General features: G+C 48.0%; 3 pseudogenes; all 3 read right to left on the bottom strand.

Moving 5' to 3' along the window:
- Positions 1 to 398: 398 nt before the first annotated feature.
- Positions 399 to 15,402, bottom strand: LOC143028957 (uncharacterized; annotated as a pseudogene).
- A 232-nt stretch (positions 15,403 to 15,634) lies between these two features.
- Positions 15,635 to 17,105, bottom strand: LOC143029024 (uncharacterized; annotated as a pseudogene).
- Positions 17,106 to 17,482: 377 nt separating this feature from the next.
- Positions 17,483 to 18,106, bottom strand: part of LOC143028956 (uncharacterized) — a 14,260-nt pseudogene continuing 13,636 nt past the window's right edge.

Here is an 18,106-nt window from a genome sequence, read left to right as displayed (position 1 = left end):
CAGTGTGTCAACCTGCATAGGCAAGTTGATCACTGAAATGTATCTGGTGACAGACAAGCATTTCAGATTTGGCAGCTGAATTGAATCCTTCTCCTGTGACGATTTCCACTGATTTGCTCTGTCCAACATACAAAATGAAAACGGAGTAAACGAAATTAACACAGATTTATACGAGCACACTTGCATATGTATTTACACACACATTTATCAGGACCCAAATGAATTAACAAACACACACACACACACACACACACACACACACACACACACACACACACACACACACACACACACACACACACGCACACACACATGCACACACAGACACGCTCAAATAAACTTCCACATATACAAATTCACACAGGTTTATGCACGCACGCCTGCACCTGAGTCAAATCTCATTTAGCCGGGTCTGTTGGAGCAGCTGGGATGGACTGGTGATGCTGGGTGCTCGAGGATCCTGTGAAGTGAGCCGTGAGCCAGCTTCGAAACGGTTCGAAATCAATACGTAAACACAGAAGAAACTCTTGCGAAAGGATCAGCTCGTGATTTGTTAACGAGTCCGTTCGAGAACGTTTCGAAATCTTTCCGTGATCAATTCGAATTTTGATAATATGTATACGACAGGTAGATAGAGCTGTATCAATTATGACGACAGTGTTAATGTGTTTATGGCAATTATTCATTCTAATTACGGACAGGTTGTTTAGCCGAGTGCAGCCTCCTTCCACAAAAAATGATAATAGTAATGCAACGAATAGATCAACATATAGATAAACGAATAAACAAATAAATAGGTAAATGAAAAAATTGATAAATGAGTAAATAGGTAAATACATAGATAAATAAATATCCAAATGAATAATGAGGTAAAGAAATAAATGAATGAACAAATACGAAAACAAACCAACAAATAAATAGATACTGTGAATAAAAAGACAAATAAACATAATAAATTGATGAAAAATACATAGATAAATGAATAGATAAGTAAATAGATACATATTTTTTTCATATTTTAGGGTTAGACAATTCTATTTGTCTTAGATAAGCCTTTGGTCCTAGTGAGACTTATAATCTGTCTTGTTCATCTTTGTTTTGGATTATTAGATAATTTCGGTGCATGCATAAATAGAAACCCCTCCCGCCCACTCCATTTCCTATATATTCCACTCCCCTCCACCCTCCTCTCTCCCTTTCATCTTGACACCTCCTGGATGACGGGTCATCCCTGCATCCTGTCCACTACCCTGGGTCAGAAGCAGTGTTGCAAGACACAGCATATCCAGAGCAAGATCGCTTCATTAATCCGGTGACCCCCCCCCCTCTCCGTCCCCTCATGCAGAAAAGAAGACGGGGAGAAATCCCTTCGGGCTGCGTCAAATTATTTCTCATACATACTTCCTCACCCCCCCCCATCCCCAACTCACTCCCCCTCATGCATCACAGCATCATCCTTACACAACCCTTCTCCATTCACCCCTATCTTCTGTCTTCTCTCGTCCTTCCTCAACAGACATTCCTCTCTTTTGTAATGCCCCTTTTACCCCATCCATCCATCTCATTCTAGGACGCCCCCTCATATTCACTCCTTCCACCTCTGCCTTCCACACCTATTTTACTAATCTTTCTTCACTCATTCTTTCCATGTGTCCAAACCATCCTAATACTCCTTCATCAACCCCGCTATCTCCCAACTGCCTTTCCATCCCTGTTCTCCTCCTCACCTCCTCATTTCTCACTCTATCTAACCTAGCAACCCCTATCATACTTCTCAGACATTTCATCTCAAACACATTCAAACTCCTCTCTTCCTCTCTCATGTTCCATGTTTCTGCCCCGTAAAGTGCTGTAGGCACAATCACTCCTTCATATAACCTCCTCTTAGCATCCATTCCCAAATATCTATTTCTCATTACACTTTTTAATCCACCAAGGCATTTACTTGCTTCTCTCAATCTACATTCTACCTCCACCCCCACTCCTCCCTTTCTTGCCATATTCGTACCCAAGTATCTAAAACTAACCACTTACTCCAGTCTCTCTCCCTTAATGCTCGCTTTCGGCCTGCTGTCACTCTCTCCCCTTGTACATCTCATCACCTTACTTTTGCCAACATTTATTTTCAGCTTCCTTCTTTCACACACCTTCTCAAACTCTGTCACTAACTTCCTTAATCCCCCCTCTGATCCTGCTACAAGAGCAGTGTTGTCAGCAAACAACTGGCTTATTTCCCACTTTTCTCCATTTTTTTTAACCATCTCCAACCACTGACCCACCACTCTTGCATTCACCTCTCGCACCACCCCATCCATGTATAGATTGAACAGCTAGGGCGACATAACACATCCCTGATGAAGCCCCACCTTTACCTCAAACCATTCACTCTCTCCATTTCTAATCCTAGCATAAGCTCTACTACTCTCGTAAAAACTCTTGACTGCTCTTAACAGCTTTTCTCCTATCCCATATATCTGCAGTACCTCCCACAGTGCCTTCCTTTCTACCCTGTCGTAAGCCTTTTCCAAATCCATAAAAGCCCAAAAAACATCCTTACCTTTTCCTATAGCCTTCTCACATATCTATCTTACCACAAAGATCTGATCTACACAACCCTTACCTGTCCTAAAACCACACTGTTCCTCACCAACTACTCCCTCTGTTCCTCTCCTAATCCTCTCAATCAAGACCCTCCCATAAGCCTTCCCAACTACACTCAACAAGCTGATCCCTCTGAAACTACTCCATTCACAATTGTCCCCCTTTCCCTTGTAAAGTGGAACTATACAGGCACTCCTCCAGTCCTCCGGCACTCTACCCACATTAAGTAACCTCACCAGCCAGTCCACCATAACTGTACCTCCTTTCTTCAGACATTCTGCATGGCATGCATCCAGACAAGGTGCCTTACCTGCTCTCATCATCTTAACAGCTGCTTTCACTTCATCTTTCCCTATTTCTCCATTTTTCTCACTCATCACTCTCATTTTCTTATAGCCTCCCACTGCAACTACCTTTCCCTCCCTATCCTCCTCCACATCTTTTTATTACTTTCAAAATTTTCTGTCATACTTTTACCCCATCTCACATCAGCTCTCCTCTTTGCTTCCTTTATTTTATGCTTAACTTCCCTTCTCTTTACTTTTTACCTCTCATACGATTCCCTCGTCTTAATTTGTGCCAACCTATGAAAACCTGCTTCTTCTCTTCTACACCCTTCATTGCTTCCTCATCCCACCACTCGCTACCCTTCCTTCTATTTCCTCCCACCCTCCTTTTTCCACACACCATCTTTACACTTCTTATGACTCCCTCCTTGAACTATCCCCATTCCTCCTCCACTCCTAGTTCTACTCTATCCTTCACTCCCTCCCACTCCTCTCTCAGCTTCTTCTTATACTTCTTCTCCTTTTCTTTCTCATTTAAACAGTTCACTATAAGTACCTCTCTACCTTCTTCCCTTTTCCTCTTTCTCCACCTATTCTCTACTCTCAATTTACCTTCCAGGAAATAATCTGATATTCCCCCACTCTCTCCCCTTAGAACATGTACATCCTTAACTCTTCCTACCATACTCCTGGTCACCACCATATAGTCCATTAATACTCTATCAGCCAGCCTTCCATCCACCACCCTCTAGTTACAAAAATTACGTTTGATTTTTATCTTGTTTCGGTAATGGCAAATGAACTTCAATATCTCTAAGTGTAGCGTGTTAAACGTAGGGCTACACAACCCCCAAAATAGATACAGCTTAGATAACACGCTTTTAGAGAAAACTGAGTGCGAGAGAGACTTGGGAGTTCTAGTGAGTTCGGACCTTAAAACCAGGAAATAGTGCATTAGCGCCAGGAATAAAGCTAACAGAGCATTAGGTTTCATTGCTAGGATGGTAACGAATAGAAGTGCAGAGGTAATTATTAAACTCTATCTAGCGATAGTTAGACCCATCCTTGACTATGAGGCACAGTTTTGGTCTCTGTCCTACAGAATGGACATCAATTCACTAGAATCAGTACAGAGAAGAATGACCAAAATGATACATGGACTTGGAAATTTGCCTTACGAAGAGAGGCTTAGGCACCTTAACTTACACTCTCTGGAAAGACGCAGAGTGCGGGGTGATCTAATAGAGGTGTTCAAGTGGATCAAAGGCTTTAACAAGGGTGATGCAAACGAGGTCATCATATTAAAACAACAGGGCAGGACTCGCAGTAATGGTTATAAACTGGACGAATTTAGATTTAAAAAGGAAATAGGCAAGAATTGGTTTACTAATAGGGTGGTCGACGAATGGAATAAACTTAGTAACCATGTAGTAAGCGCTGAAACTACCAGTTGTTTTAAGAAACGATTAGACAACTTTATGGATGGGGATGACAGGTGGTGATGGATACGGAGCTGCCTAGTGTAGGCCTTATGGTCTCTTGCAGTCTCCTTCATTCTTATGTTCTTATGTTCTCATGTTAACATCGTAAGCATATGTATGCGCATATACTTGTTTATGTTTTTATTAATGCTTCAATACTCACGTATGTATAGAACTATGTATACTTGTTTACACACAGTGTATTGTATTGATATTCATATGTGTTTGAGTATGGATATCTGTTTCTATTGTATGTCATGTATGTTGTGAGCTTCGTTTGAATTTCATGTACTACACATTAATCTTATTGATATTCTTTGTATGATGTACGAATTCCTTTTCAGTACATCGATAAAGCATTTGTGTTAGAGACGGAAGTGATGAAGACCAAACGTGAAAGTGGAAAGAAAGAAATTAATCAAAGTAATCGCGCCCACCCGTTTCATTCGCGTGCCACAGGGACCTGTAGCCCGTTGAAAGTGCCATTCTCACCCGTTGGAAGTCCTAAACGCACCCGTTGAAAGTGGCACACACGCCCAGTTGAAAGTTCTCCTCCCCCGTTGAAAGTGGCACACACGCCCAATTGAAAGTCCTCCCCCGTTGAAAGTGATACACGCCCAGTGAAAGTTGTTCTCTCCCGTTGAAAGTGGCACACACGCCCAATTGAAAGCTCTCCTCCCCCGTTGAAAGTGGTACACGCCCAGTGAAAGTTCTTCTCTCCCGTTGAAAGTGGCACACACGCTCAATTGAAAGTTTTTCTCTCCCGTTGAAAGTGGCACACACGCCCAATGAAAGCTCTCCTCCCCCGTTGAAAGTGGCACACACGCCCAATGAAAGTTCTCCCCCGTTGAAAGTGGCACACACGTCCAATTGAAAGTTCTCCCCCGTTGAAAGTGGCACACGCCCAGTGAATGCTCTTCTCTCCCGTTGAAAGTGGCACACACGCCCAATTGAAAGTTCTCCCCCGTTGAAAGTGGCACACGTCCAGTGAAAGTTCTTTTCTTCCGTTGAAAGTGGCACACACGCCCAATTGAAAGTTTTCCTCCCCCGTTGAAAGTGGCACACACACCCAATTCAAAGTTCTCCTCTCCCGTTGAAAGTGGCACACACGCCCAATTGAAAGCTCTTCTCTCCCGTTGAAAGTGGCACACGCCCAGTGAATGTTCTCTCCCGTTGAAAGTGGCACACACACCCAATTGAAAGTTCTCCCCCGTTGAAAGTGGCACATGCCCAGTGCAAGTTCTTTTCTCCCGTTGAAAGTGGCACACACGCCCGATTGAAAAATCAGCTCCCCCGTTGAGTGGCACACACGCCCAGTTGAAAGTTCTCCCCCGTTGAAAGTGGCACACACGCCCAATTGAAAGTTCTCCTCCCCCGTTGAAAGTGGCACACTCCCAGTGAAAGTAATTCTCTCCCGTTGAAAGTGACACACACGCCCAATGAAAGTTCTACTCCCCCGTCGAAAGTGGCACACACGCCCATTAGACTCTGCACACGCCAGCGAAGACTTGGAGATGTACCACAACAGTCGCACTCACTCCAGAAGAGTCTTTTTTGCTTCAGTCTCGAACTCGATTATTTTACTTCCGAAGTCCGCTTATTTTCTTTTCGTATATATATATATTTTCCGAAATCGATGATTCCCATCCACTTGTTCGTCGTTAACTTCTGTCCCCAAGTATAGAGACACTGTTAATTGTAAGTGAAAGAATACTCGATAACTCCACATCACGAGGGACTGTCTTTGGCTAATTAGGATTTCTTTACGGCAATCAAAACAACATTATAACGAAGAGACGGAGGCGTCTTAACCACCTGCGAACTCGAGGTGTCTGACGCTCTTCGCTGAACGAAATCGCCTGTCGCCTCTCAGAACAGAACCAGTGAGGGGATTCGTCACAGCCAATGAGCCGGACTTCAGCCCTCACTCTCTCTCCTCCTTCAGTAAATATTTTCCTCCTGAAGCTTCAGGGCCCTTGCCATACTTACAGTCCTTTTTAAAGCTTCAGAAATCATACATACACACATACATACATACATGCATGCATACATACATACATACATACATACATACATACATACATACATACATACATACATACATGCATGCATGCATACATACATGCATACATGCATGCATATATACATACATGCATGCATATATACATACATGCATACATACATACATATATACATACATACATACATACATACATACATATACTAAGGGTTTTTCCCCCTTACAAGGGAGGTAATTAAGTCAAAGGCATAAATCCACTACCACCCATTTCATTCCCACATATTCCACTTCCATTCACCACCCTTCCCTCCCTCTTTTCTTGGGTGCTCCTGGATGACGGGTCATCCCTGTATCTCGCCCACTGCCCTGGGTCAGAAGTAATGCAACAAGGCCGCATATCCACAGTAATTTCGGTACATCTACAAAATCACATTTCAACTAGTGGTACACTATTCACACCAGGGATCCTCTGTTACAAAAGAATTTAAACAGTAATTGAAAGTTTCTGTAAGTAAATGATTATGACAGACTGCCTAATTAGAAATAGCATTAACCAGCGCTTCTTTCCTTGGGAACAATATTGCAACTAAGTGGAGTCATATAGACCCTAAAGAGAGATTTAACGAGGACGGAAAAACACAAAGATAGAAACCAAAATGATCAACATTCCTTTTCTGAGAAGATGTAAAATAATGCTGCGTGACTCTGGTCCATAGGGATGATAATGACGTTCCTAAAATGTCTGCTGTATAAAACTTGTGCAGGTAATACGCCATACGGCCTAATCAGAAGAAATCGCCAGGACAAGTATACAGTAGCTACACCAGAAAACATCATCTGTGTCTTAAGTTCATAAACAGCTGAGGGAGATGACAGCCATTGGGAGGCGGTGAGGATTGTTCTAGATTTTCACGCTCACGAGAGTGGGGCAAACTGGAACGTGCAGACAGTTCTGAACATAGGAACTGGAATTAGACAATCAAACTAGGTCAGTTCATTACGTGTAGAAGCGCCGCGAAGCGCGGTGATGATTAGCCAACGCCGTGGACTGAAACAAGACCAGGGCATAATTGGACAGGGAAAAGCCTAACGCTGGGCAGGGAAGGGCTTTAAATGGGTCAGCCAAAGACCTAGAATAGGACAGGGCTGGCTGGAGATTATCTCCTATGCTTCAAATGAAGCCATATTTCGTGAGCACAGTCGTATGTAACGTTTCACTAACTTTGTCGTGCCTAGTTGTTGCAATATTGTATTCATAAGAGTGGCATGTAGCTGTGTGATGACGATTTCCAGCCTGCAAAACAAGAGTTCATCTAAAAAAATAAACAAAAATAAATAAAATAATAAATAGATAAATAGATAAACAAGTAAATAGATAACTAGAAAATAATAAACAAATAAAAACATATCAAAATAAATAAATAAATAAATAAATAAATAAATAAATAAATAAATAAATAAATGAATAAATGAATAAATAAATAAATAAATGAATAAATGAATAAATGAATAAATAAATCATCGATATAAAATAAAGCAAACTGTACCTTAAATCACTCTGTTGTGATTCCCAAGGCTACATCTCTCTTCTCATGTTCATGTGACGAAGGGATAAGAACATTGCCAGCATGCTCCTATCTGTCTCGTAAAAGGAATCCTTTTTCTGTATTCGTCCAACTCGGCCACACCCTTACACAAGGGGGAAAAGACAATTAATACATACAACTAATAAGACTCCTCGTATAAGGTTTACAAATCCATTAGTTACAAATGGAGGCTACCCATTAACTGAATAAGATTTAACATTATGCCGTATAAAATAGGAAGATTGTACGTCATTACATTTCAAGAAAAAGTTTGATTCATTTATGGCAACGGGTCCAGACGGGGTTGTTACCATAATGTGGGTCTGATTTTCCTTTAACCGATGGAAATAGATTTATAGTGACGGCGTTACAAATCTCCTTACCAGATGTCACTTTTTTCATAATTCCTTCTGCCAAGATGTTCATCTCCATAGCATCCCGTCATCTTCTGTGGGTTTCACAACACCCAAACTCTTTCAGTGATATTCGTTAGGAGACAGTTACGCACCCAAAAATGCGTAATTGGCCCCCTTTCTACCCTAAATGACTTTTCCATATTCAGAATATATCTATTTTCCCTCTCTTTGGGCCTTTTCATTCATTTCGGTCAGTTTTATATTTCTAATAAGCTCACCCGCCTTTCATCTTACTTCATCTCTAACGCATTTTTTACGCCATCAAATGAAGTGATTCGTTTGATTTCAATTTTGGTTGGATTTCTTTTTAACCGTTTCATGCATACATTTTCTTAGGGATAAAAGCCAAGGTTACGTTTACTTAAGTCCAATGGAGTTAAAACTAAGCTAAAGCGTAGACTCAGAGGTGACTTGATACAGGTCTTTAAAATTCTAAAGGGAATTGACATCAAAAGTGACCAAATTTTTACATTGAATGAGAATCAGACAAGAAACAATGGTCTCGAACTGTCCGGAAATAGATTCAATTTGGAAGTAGGTAGAAACAACTTTGCCAACCGTGTAGTTAATGAATGGAATAAACTTCCTGCACAGGTAGTGCAATGTAGTTCAGTTCGAAGCTTTAAGAATCATTTAGATAAATACCTAAGTAAGATGCTGTAATGATTATAATTTATCTTATATTATTTGTTTTTGTTTTGTTGTCATTTGTCTGTCTGATTTTCATTTATTATTGGTTATATGTCAATTTATTATTATTTACTATTTACCTGTTTGTTTATTGTTTGACTATGCCTATGCATTTATTTATGTATTTTGTTTGTTATTTACGTTATCATAGTTTTTATTTATTATTTTATTATTAATATGATTTTTTTTTCGCATCCGACCTAGATATGGACCAAAAGGTCTCCTGTCGGCATGCTCCGGCCTTGTAATCCTTTGCCTTTGTAAAACCCTTGGGTCTTTTATTGCACTTAATTTATCGAAATGGCATGGAATTCGACTGATTTAGTTTTCCTAAATTATGATCTGTACTGTACATATACTTAAAACTACATACGCATTAGCAAAACTTTCTATCGTCAAAAGAGTAAAACACGTGCGCGCGCACACACACACACACACACACACACACACACACACACACACACACACACACACACACACACACACACACACACACACACACACACACACACACACACACACACACACACACACACACACACACACACACACACACACACACACACACACACACACACACACACACACACACACACACACACACACAGTTCATTAGGGGCACAGGCTGAAGATCTCAAGACCATCTACACTTCCTTCATTTTGCCCAAGTTGATGTACGCATCCCCCTCTTGGATATCCTCTCTCACTTTGACGCAGCAGCGTCAGCTGGAGAAAGTGCAGAAAAGAGCCTGTCGCACAATCCTTGGCAAAGATTACACCACCTACCAGCACGCTCTCACCACACTGGGACTACCCACCCTTGCTGACCGCTATCTTCAGAGTTTGAGGTCGTTTGCGGTCACCCTGGTCAAACATCCTCGGCACCGGAACCTACTACCTCATCAGGTACCTCTTCCACGGTGCCTGGTGAGGCACCATAATTCCATCAAACCGATCAGAGCACGTACCGACCGGTATAAGAAGAGCCCCATACCGACATTTGTGCACTTAATCAACAACTAGAATTTACATTGTTGTACTACATACCTATTACTAAGCCTGCTGTTTTATTTGTCTAGTTTTTGAAAACTTGTAACAACGTCTACTCACTGTCATAGTACTATATTGTTATTTTCTTGTAGGATGTATATTTTCAGCAGAAATGATACTATACCCAATAAACCGTAAATTATTATTATTATAATTTTAAACTAATGGCACAGCAATCTATTGCTGATATTATGCCTTTATCAAGACGGATACCATATATGAACAAAGTTCTCTCAACTTCTGCCATTACGAAAGTATTTCATCAAGGTAGATATAGATTCAATTACCCTGAAATAAATAAATTCTTCTTTATTTACTTGCTACTTCTCGTCTTCTCTGTATCTCTACCGACTTCCTTTTAGTTTTCTTTTCCAACATTCCTTATTCTTCTAAACTCGTGTACCATTAGGTCTCCTATTGGTACAATACCGATGTTCCCAACACCCCTGTCCTCAATGTCCAACTTTCACACCCGATCACTTCTCAGCCAAATCTTTGCCGTCTGAACGGAATTCCAGATTATCATATTCCTTCCGAACTTTTTCTCATCCAGGTTTCTGTGCAATCTATTACGTGCAATCTGGCAACATTATTTATGTCTAGTTTCTCTGAATACCAAATGACATCCAGAAGCCTCACTGCTCCCAAGACGCCCTGTTGCTGTATCATGTCAAACACGTGTGTGTGTGTGTGTGTGTGTGTGTGTGTGTGTGTGTGTGTGTGTGTGTGTGTGTGTGTGTGTGTGTGTGTGTGTGTGTGTGTGTGTGTGTGTGTGTGCTGGCGTGTGTGTGTGTGTGTGTGTGTGTGTGTGTGTGTGTGTGTGTGTGTGTGTGTGTGTGTGTGTGTGTGTGTGTGTGTGTGTGTGTGTGTGTGTGAGAGAGTGCGTGTGTGCGTGTGAGTGCGTGTGAGTGCGTAAGAGTGCGTGTGAGTACGTGTGTGCGTGTGAGTGCGTCTGTGCGTCTGTGCGTGTGAGTGCGTGTGTGCGTGTGTGCGTGTAAGTGCGTGTGAGTGCGTGTGTGCGTGTGAGTGTGTGTGTGTGTGTGTGTGTGTGTGTGTGTGTGTGTGTGTGAGAGAGAGAGTGCGTGAGAGAGTGTGTGAGAGTGTGTGAGTGTGTGAGAGTGTGTGAGAGTGTGAGAGTGTGTGAGTGTGGGGGTGTGTGTGTGTGTGTGTGTGTGTGTGAGTGCGTGTGTGTGTGTGTGTGTGTGTGAGTGTGTGTGAGTGTGTGCGTGTGTGTGTGTGTGTGCGTGTGAGTGCGTGTGTGCGTGTGAGTGCGTGTGTGCGTGTGAGTGCGTGTGTGCGTGTGAGTGCGCGTGTGAGTGCGCGTGTGAGTGCGCGTGTGAGTGCGCGTGTGAGTGCGCGTGTGAGTGCGCGTGTGAGTGCGCGTGTGAGTGCGCGTGTGAGTGCGCGTGTGAGTGCGCGTGTGAGTGCGCGTGTGAGTGCGCGTGTGAGTGAAAGTGCGTGTGTGCGTGAGTGTGTGTGTGAGTGTGAGTGCGTGTGCGTGTGCGTGTGAGTGCGAGAGTGCGAGAGTGCGTGTGTGCGTGTGTGCGTGTGTGCGCGTGTGAGTGCGTAGGAGTGCTTGTGAGTGCGTGTGTGCGTGTGAGTGCGTCTGTGCGTGTGAGTGCGTGTGTGCGTGTGAGTGCGTGTGTGCGTTTGTGCGTGTGAGTGCGTGTGTGCATGTGTGCGTGTGTGCGTGTGAGTGCTTGTGTGCGTGTGTGCGTGTGAGTGCGTGTGTGCGTGTGAGTGCGCGTGTGCGTGTGGGTGCGCGTGTGCGTATGAGTGCGCGTGTGCGTGTGAGTGCGTGTGTGCGTGTGAGTGCGTGTGTGCGTGTGAGTGCGTGTGTGCGTGTGAGTGCGTCTGTGCGTGTGAGTGCGTCTGTGCGTGTGAGTGCGTGTGTGCGTGTGAGTGCGTGTGTGAGTGCGTGTGTGCGTGTGTGCGTGTGTGCGTGTGAGTGCGTGTGTACTTGTGAGTACGTGTGTGCGTGTGAGTGAGCGTGTGCGTGTGAGTGCGTGTGTGCGTGTGGGTGCGCGTGTGGGTGTGAGTGCGCGTGTGCGTGTTAGTGCGTGTGTGCGTGTGAGTGCGTGTGTGCGTGTGAGTGCGTGTGTGCGTGTGAGTGCGTGTGTGCGTGTGAGTGCGTGTGTGCGTGTGTGCGTGTGTGCGTGTGTGCGTGTGTGCGTGTGAGTGCGTGTGTGCGTGTGAGTGCGTGTGTGCGTGTGAGTGTGTGTGTGTGTGTGTGTGTGTGTGTGTGTGTGTGTGTGTGTGTGAGAGAGAGTGCGTGAGAGAGTGTGAGAGAGTGTGTGAGTGTGTGTGAGTGTGTGAGAGAGTATGAGAGAGTGTGTGAGTGTTAGTGAGAGTGTGTGAGTGGGAGTGTGTGAGTGGGAGTGTGCGAGTGGGAGTGTGCGAGTGGGAGTGTGCGAGTGGGAGTGTGCGAGTGGGAGTGTGCGTGTGCGCGTGTGAGTGCGTGTGTGTGTGTGAGAGAGTATGAGAGAGTGTGTGAGTGTTAGTGAGAGTGTGTGAGTGTTAGTGAGAGTGTGTGAGTGTGAGTGCGTGCGTGTGCGTGTGTGTGTGAGTGTGAGTGTGTGAGTGTGAGTGTGCGAGTGTGAGTGTGCGAGTGTGAGTGTGAGAGTGTGAGTGTGCGAGTGGGAGTGTGCGAGTGGGAGTGTGCGAGTGGGAGTGTGCGAGTGGGAGTGTGCGAGTGGGAGTGTGCGAGTGTGCGAGTGCGAGTGTGCGAGTGGGAGTGTGCGAGTGGGAGTGTGCGAGTGGGAGTGTGCGAGTGGGAGTGTGCGAGTGGGAGTGTGCGAGTGGGAGTGTGCGAGTGGGAGTGTGCGAGTGGGAGTGTGCGAGTGGGAGTGTGCGAGTGGGAGTGTGCGAGTGGGAGTGTGCGAGTGGGAGTGTGCGAGTGGGCGTATGAGTGCGTGTGGGCGTGTGAGTGCGTGTGGGCGTGTGAGTGCGTGTGTGCGTGTGAGTGCGTGTGTGCGTGTGAGTGCGTGTGTGCGTGTGAGTGCGTGTGTGCGTGTGAGTGCGTGTGTGCGTGTGAGTGCGTGTGTGCGTGTGAGTGCGTGTGTGCGTGTGAGTGCGTGTGTGCGTGTGAGTGCGTGTGAGTGCGTGTGTGCGTGTGAGTGCGTGTGTGCGTGTGAGTGCGTGTGTGAGTGCGTGTGTGCGTGTGAGTGCGTGTGTGCGTGTGAGTGCGTGTGTGCGTGTGAGTGCGTGTGTGCGTGTGTGAGTGCGTGTGTGCGTGTGAGTGCGTGTGTGCGTGTGAGTGCGTGTGTGCGTGTGAGTGCGTGTGTGCGTGTGAGTGCGTGTGTGCGTGTGAGTGCGTGTGTGCGTGTGAGTGCGTGTGTGTGCGTGTGAGTGCGTGTGTGCGTGTGAGTGAGCGTGTGCGTGTGAGTGCGTGTGTGCGTGTGAGTGCGTGTGCGTGTGAGTGCGTGTGTGCGTGTGAGTGCGCATGTGCGTGTGAGTGCGTGTGTGCGTGTGTGCGTGTGAGTGCGTGTGAGTGCGTGTGTGCGTGTGAGTGCGTGTGTGCGTGTGTGTGCGTGTGTGCGTGTGAGTGCGTGTGTGTGCGTGTGAGTGCGTGTGTGCGTGTGAGTGCGTGTGTGCGTGTGAGTGCGTGTGTGCGTGTGTGCGTGTGAGTGCGTGTGTGCGTGTGAGTGCGTGAGAGTGCGTGTGAGTGCGTGTGTGCGTGTGAGTGCGTGTGGGCGTGCGAGTGCGTGTGTGCGTGTAAGTGCGCGTGTGCGTGAGAGTGCGTGCGAGTGCGTGTGTGCGTGTGAGTGAGCGTGTGAGTGTGAGTGCGTGTGTGCGAGAGAGTGCGTGTGTGCGTGAGAGTGCGTGTGTGCGTGTGAGTGCGTGTGTGCGCGTGAGTGCGTGTGTGCGCGTGAGTGCGTGTGTGCGCGTGAGTGCGTGTGTGCGCCTGAGTGCGTGTGTGTGTGTGTGTGTGAGTGTGTGTGTGTGTGTGTGTGTGTGTGTGTGTGTGTGTGTGTGTGTGTGTGTGTGTGTGTGTGTGTGTGTGTGTGTGTGTGAGAGAGAGAGAGAGAGTGCGTGAGAGAGTGTGTGAGAGTGTGTGAGAGAGTATGAGAGAGTGTGTGAGTGTTAGTGAGAGTGTGTGAGTGTTAGTGAGAGTGTGTGAGTGTGAGTGTGTGAGTGTGTGAGTGTGTGAGTGTGTGAGTGTGAGTGTGTGAGTGTGAGTGTGCGAGTGGGAGTGTGCGTGTGGGAGTGTGCGTGTGGGAGCGTGCGTGTGGGAGCGTGCGTGTGGGAGCGCGCGTGTGGGAATGTGCGTGTGGGAGTGTGCGTGTGGGAGTGTGCGTGTGGGCGTATGAGTGCGTGTGGGCGTATGAGTGCGTGTGGGAGTATGAGTGCGTGTGGGCGTATGAGTGCGTGTGGGCGTATGATTGCGTGTGGGCGTATAAATGCGTGTGAGTGCGTTTGAGTGCGTGAGAGTGTGAGAGTGCGTGTGTGCGTGTTAGTGCGTGTGTGCGTGTGAGTGAGTGTGTGCGTGTGACTGCGTGTGTGCGTGTGAGTGCGTGTGAGTGCGTGTGAGTGCGTGTGAGTGCGTGTGAGTGCGTGTGAGGGCGTGTATGCGTGTGAGTGTGTGAGTGCGTGTGAGTGCGTGTGAGTGCGTGTGTGCGTGTGAGTGCGTGTGTGCGTGTGAGTGCGTGTGAGTGCGTGTGTGCGTGTGAGTGCGTGTGTGCGTGTGAGTGCGTGTGTGCGTGTGAGTGCGTGTGTGCGTGTGAGTGCGTGTGTGCGTGTGAGTGCGTGTGTGCGTGTGAGTGCGTGTGTGCGTGTGAGTGAGTGTGTGCGTGTGAGTGCGTGTGTGCGTGTGTGCGTGTGAGTGCGTGTGTGCGTGTGAGTGCGTGTGTGCGCGTGAGTGCGTGTGTGCGTGTGTGTGTGCGTATGAGTGTGTCCGTATGAGTGTGTGTGAGTGAGTGAGTGGGTGTGTGAGTGATGTGTGTGAGTCATGTGTGTGAGTCATGTGTATGAGTGATGTGTGTGAGTGATGTGTGTGAGTATGAGTACGTGCGCGTGTGTGTGTGTGTGTGTGTGTGTGAGTGTTTGTGTGTGTGTGTGTGTGTGTGCGTGTGGTGTGTGCGTGTGTGCGTGTGAGTGCGTGTGAGTGCGTGTGTGTGTGTGAGTGCGTGTGTGCGTGTGAGTGCGTGTGTGCGTGTGAGTGGGTGTGTGCGTGTGAGTGTGAGTGCGTGTGAGTGTGAGAGTGCGTGTGTGCGTGTGAGAGAGTGTGTGCGTGTGAGAGCGTGAGTGCGTGAGAGAGCGAGTGTGAGTGTGAGTGCGTGTGTGCGTGTGAGTGCGTGTGTGCGAGTGAGTGCGTGTGTGCGTGTGTGTGCGTGTGTGCGTGAGAGTGCGTGTGTGCGTGAGAGTGCGTGTGTGCGTGAGAGTGCGTGTGTGCGTGTGAGTGCGTGTGTGCGCGTGAGTGCGTGTGTGCGCGTGAGTGCGTGTGTGCGCGTGAGTGCGTGTGTGCGCCTGAGTGCGTGTGTGTGTGTGTGTGTGTGTGTGTGTGTGTGTGTGTGTGTGTGTGTGTGTGTGTGTGTGTGTGTGTGAGAGAGTGAGTGAGAGAGAGTGAGTGAGAGAGTGTGAGAGAGTGTGAGAGAGTGAGAGAGTGTGAGTGAAAGTGTGGGAGTGTGTGAGTGTGAGTGTGTGAGTGTGTGAGTGTGTGAGTGTGTGAGTGTGTGAGTGTGTGAGTGTGTGAGTGTGTGAGTGTGAGTGTGTGAGTGTGCGTGTGGGAGCGTGCGTGTGGGAGCGTGTGTGTGGGAGTGTGCGTGTGGGAGTGTGCGTGTGGGAGTGTGCGTGTGGGAGTGTGCGTGTGGGCGTATGAGTGCGTGTGGGCGTATGAGTGCGTGTGGGCGTATGAGTGCGTGTGGGCGTATGATTGCGTGTGGGCGTATGATTGCGTGTGGGCGTATGATTGCGTGTGGGCGTATGAGTGCGTGTGGGCGCGTGTGTGCGTGTGAGTGCGTGTGTGCGTGTGAGTGCGTGTGTGCGTGTGAGTGCGTGTGTGCGTGTGAGTGCGTGTGTGCGTGTGAGTGCGTGTGTGCGTGTGAGTGCGTGTGTGCGTGTGAGTGCGTGTGTGCGTGTGTGCGTGTGAGTGCGTGTGTGCGTGTGAGTGCGTGTGGGCGTGTGTGCGCGTGAGTGAGTGTGTGCGCGTGAGTGCGTGTGTGTGTGTGTGTGTGTGTGTGTGTGTGTGTGTGTGTGTGTGTGTGTGTGTGTGTGTGTGTGTGTGTGTGAGAGAGAGAGAGAGAGAGAGAGTGCGTGAGAGAGTGTGTGAGAGTGTGTGAGTGTGTGAGAGAGTATGAGAGAGTATGAGAGAGTATGAGAGAGTATGAGAGAGTATGAGAGAGTGTGAGAGAGTGTGAGAGAGTGTGAGAGAGTGTGCGTGTGAGTGCGTGTGTGTGCGTGTGAGTGCGTGTGTGCGTGTGAGTGCGTGTGTGCGTGTGTGCGTGTGAGTGCGTGTGTGCGTGTGAGTGCGTGTGTGCGTGTGAGTGCGTGTGTGCGTGTGAGTGCGTGTGTGCGTGTGAGTGCGTGTGTGCGTGTGAGTGCGTGTGTGCGTGGGAGAGCGTGTGTGCGTGTGAGTGCGTGTGTGCGTATGAGTGCGTGTGTGCGTGTGAGTGCGTGTCAGTGCGTGTGTGCGTGTGAGTGCGCGTGTGCGTGTGAGTGCGCGTGTGCGTGTGAGTGTGCGTGTGAGTGCGTGTGTGTACGTGTGAGTGCGTGTGTGTGTATGAGTGCGTGTGTGTGCGTGTAAGTGTGAGTGCGTGTGTGCGTGTGTGCGTGTGTGCGTGTGTACGTGTGAGTGCGTGTGAGTGCGTGTGAGTGCGTGTGAGTGCGTGTGTGCGTGTGAGTGCGTGTGAGTGCGTGTGAGTGCGTGTGTGCGTGTGAGTGCCTGTGTGCGTGTGTGTGTGTGTGTGTGTGTGTGTGTGTGTGTGTGTGTGTGTGTGAGTGCGTGTGTGCGTGTGAGTGAGTGTGTGCGTGTGAGTGCGTGTGTGCGTGTGAGTGAGTGTGTGCGTATGAGTGGGTATGTGCGTGTGTACGTGTATGTGTATGTGTATATGAGTGTGTGTGTATGAGTGCGTGTGTACGTGTGGGTGCATGTGTACGTGTGGGTGCATGTGTACGTGTGGGTGCATGTGTACGTGTGGGTGCACGTGTACGTGTGGGTGCACGTGTACGTGGTGAGTGCGTGTGAACGTGTGAGTGCGTGTGTGCGTGTGAGTGCGTGTGTGGGGTGAGAGCGTGTGTGCGTGTGAGTGCGTGTGTGCGTGAGAGTGCGTGTGTGCGTGTGAGTGCGTGTGTGCGTGTGAGAGCGTGTGTGCGTGTGTGCGTGTGAGTGAGTGTGTGCGTGTGAGTGAGTGTGTGTGCGTGTGAGTGCGTGTGTGCGTGTGTGTGTGAGTGTGAGTGTGTCCGTATGAGTGTGTGTGAGTGAGTGAGTGGGTGTGTGAGTGATGTGTGTGAGTGATGTGTGTGAGTGATGTGTGTGAGTGATGAGTGTGAGTGATGTGTGTGAGTATGAGTACGTGCGTGTGTGTGTCTGTGTGTGTGTATGGGTATGAGTGTGTTTGTGCGTGTGTGCGTGTGAGTGCGTGTGTGCGTGTGTGCGTGTGAGTGCGTGTGTGTGTGTGAGTGCGTGTGTGCGTGTGAGTGCGTGTGTGCGTGTGAGTGCGTGTGTGCGTGTGAGTGCGTGTGTGCGTGTGAGTGTGTGAGTGCGTGTGTGCGTGTGAGTGTGTGAGTGCGTGTGAGTGCGTGTGTGAGAGTGAGTGAGTGTGTGCGTGTGAGTGCGTGTGTGCGTGTGAGTGCGTGTGTGCGTGTGAGTGCGTGTGTGCGTGAGAGTGCGTGTGTGCGTGAGAGTGCGTGTGTGCGTGAGAGTGCGTGTGTGCGTGAGAGTGCGTGTGTGCGTGAGAGTGCGTGTGTGCGTGTGAGTGCGTGTGTGCGCGTGAGTGCGTGTGTGCGTGTGAGTGCGTGTGTGCGCGTGAGTGCGTGT

This window comes from Oratosquilla oratoria, chromosome 10 (genome assembly GCF_046742065.1).
Source record: "Oratosquilla oratoria isolate Oo_2021 chromosome 10, ASM4674206v1, whole genome shotgun sequence".
NCBI lineage: Eukaryota > Metazoa > Arthropoda > Malacostraca > Stomatopoda > Squillidae > Oratosquilla > Oratosquilla oratoria.
The sequence above is the reverse complement of the archived record's forward strand: the minus strand, read 5'-3'. Positions and strand labels throughout refer to the sequence as shown.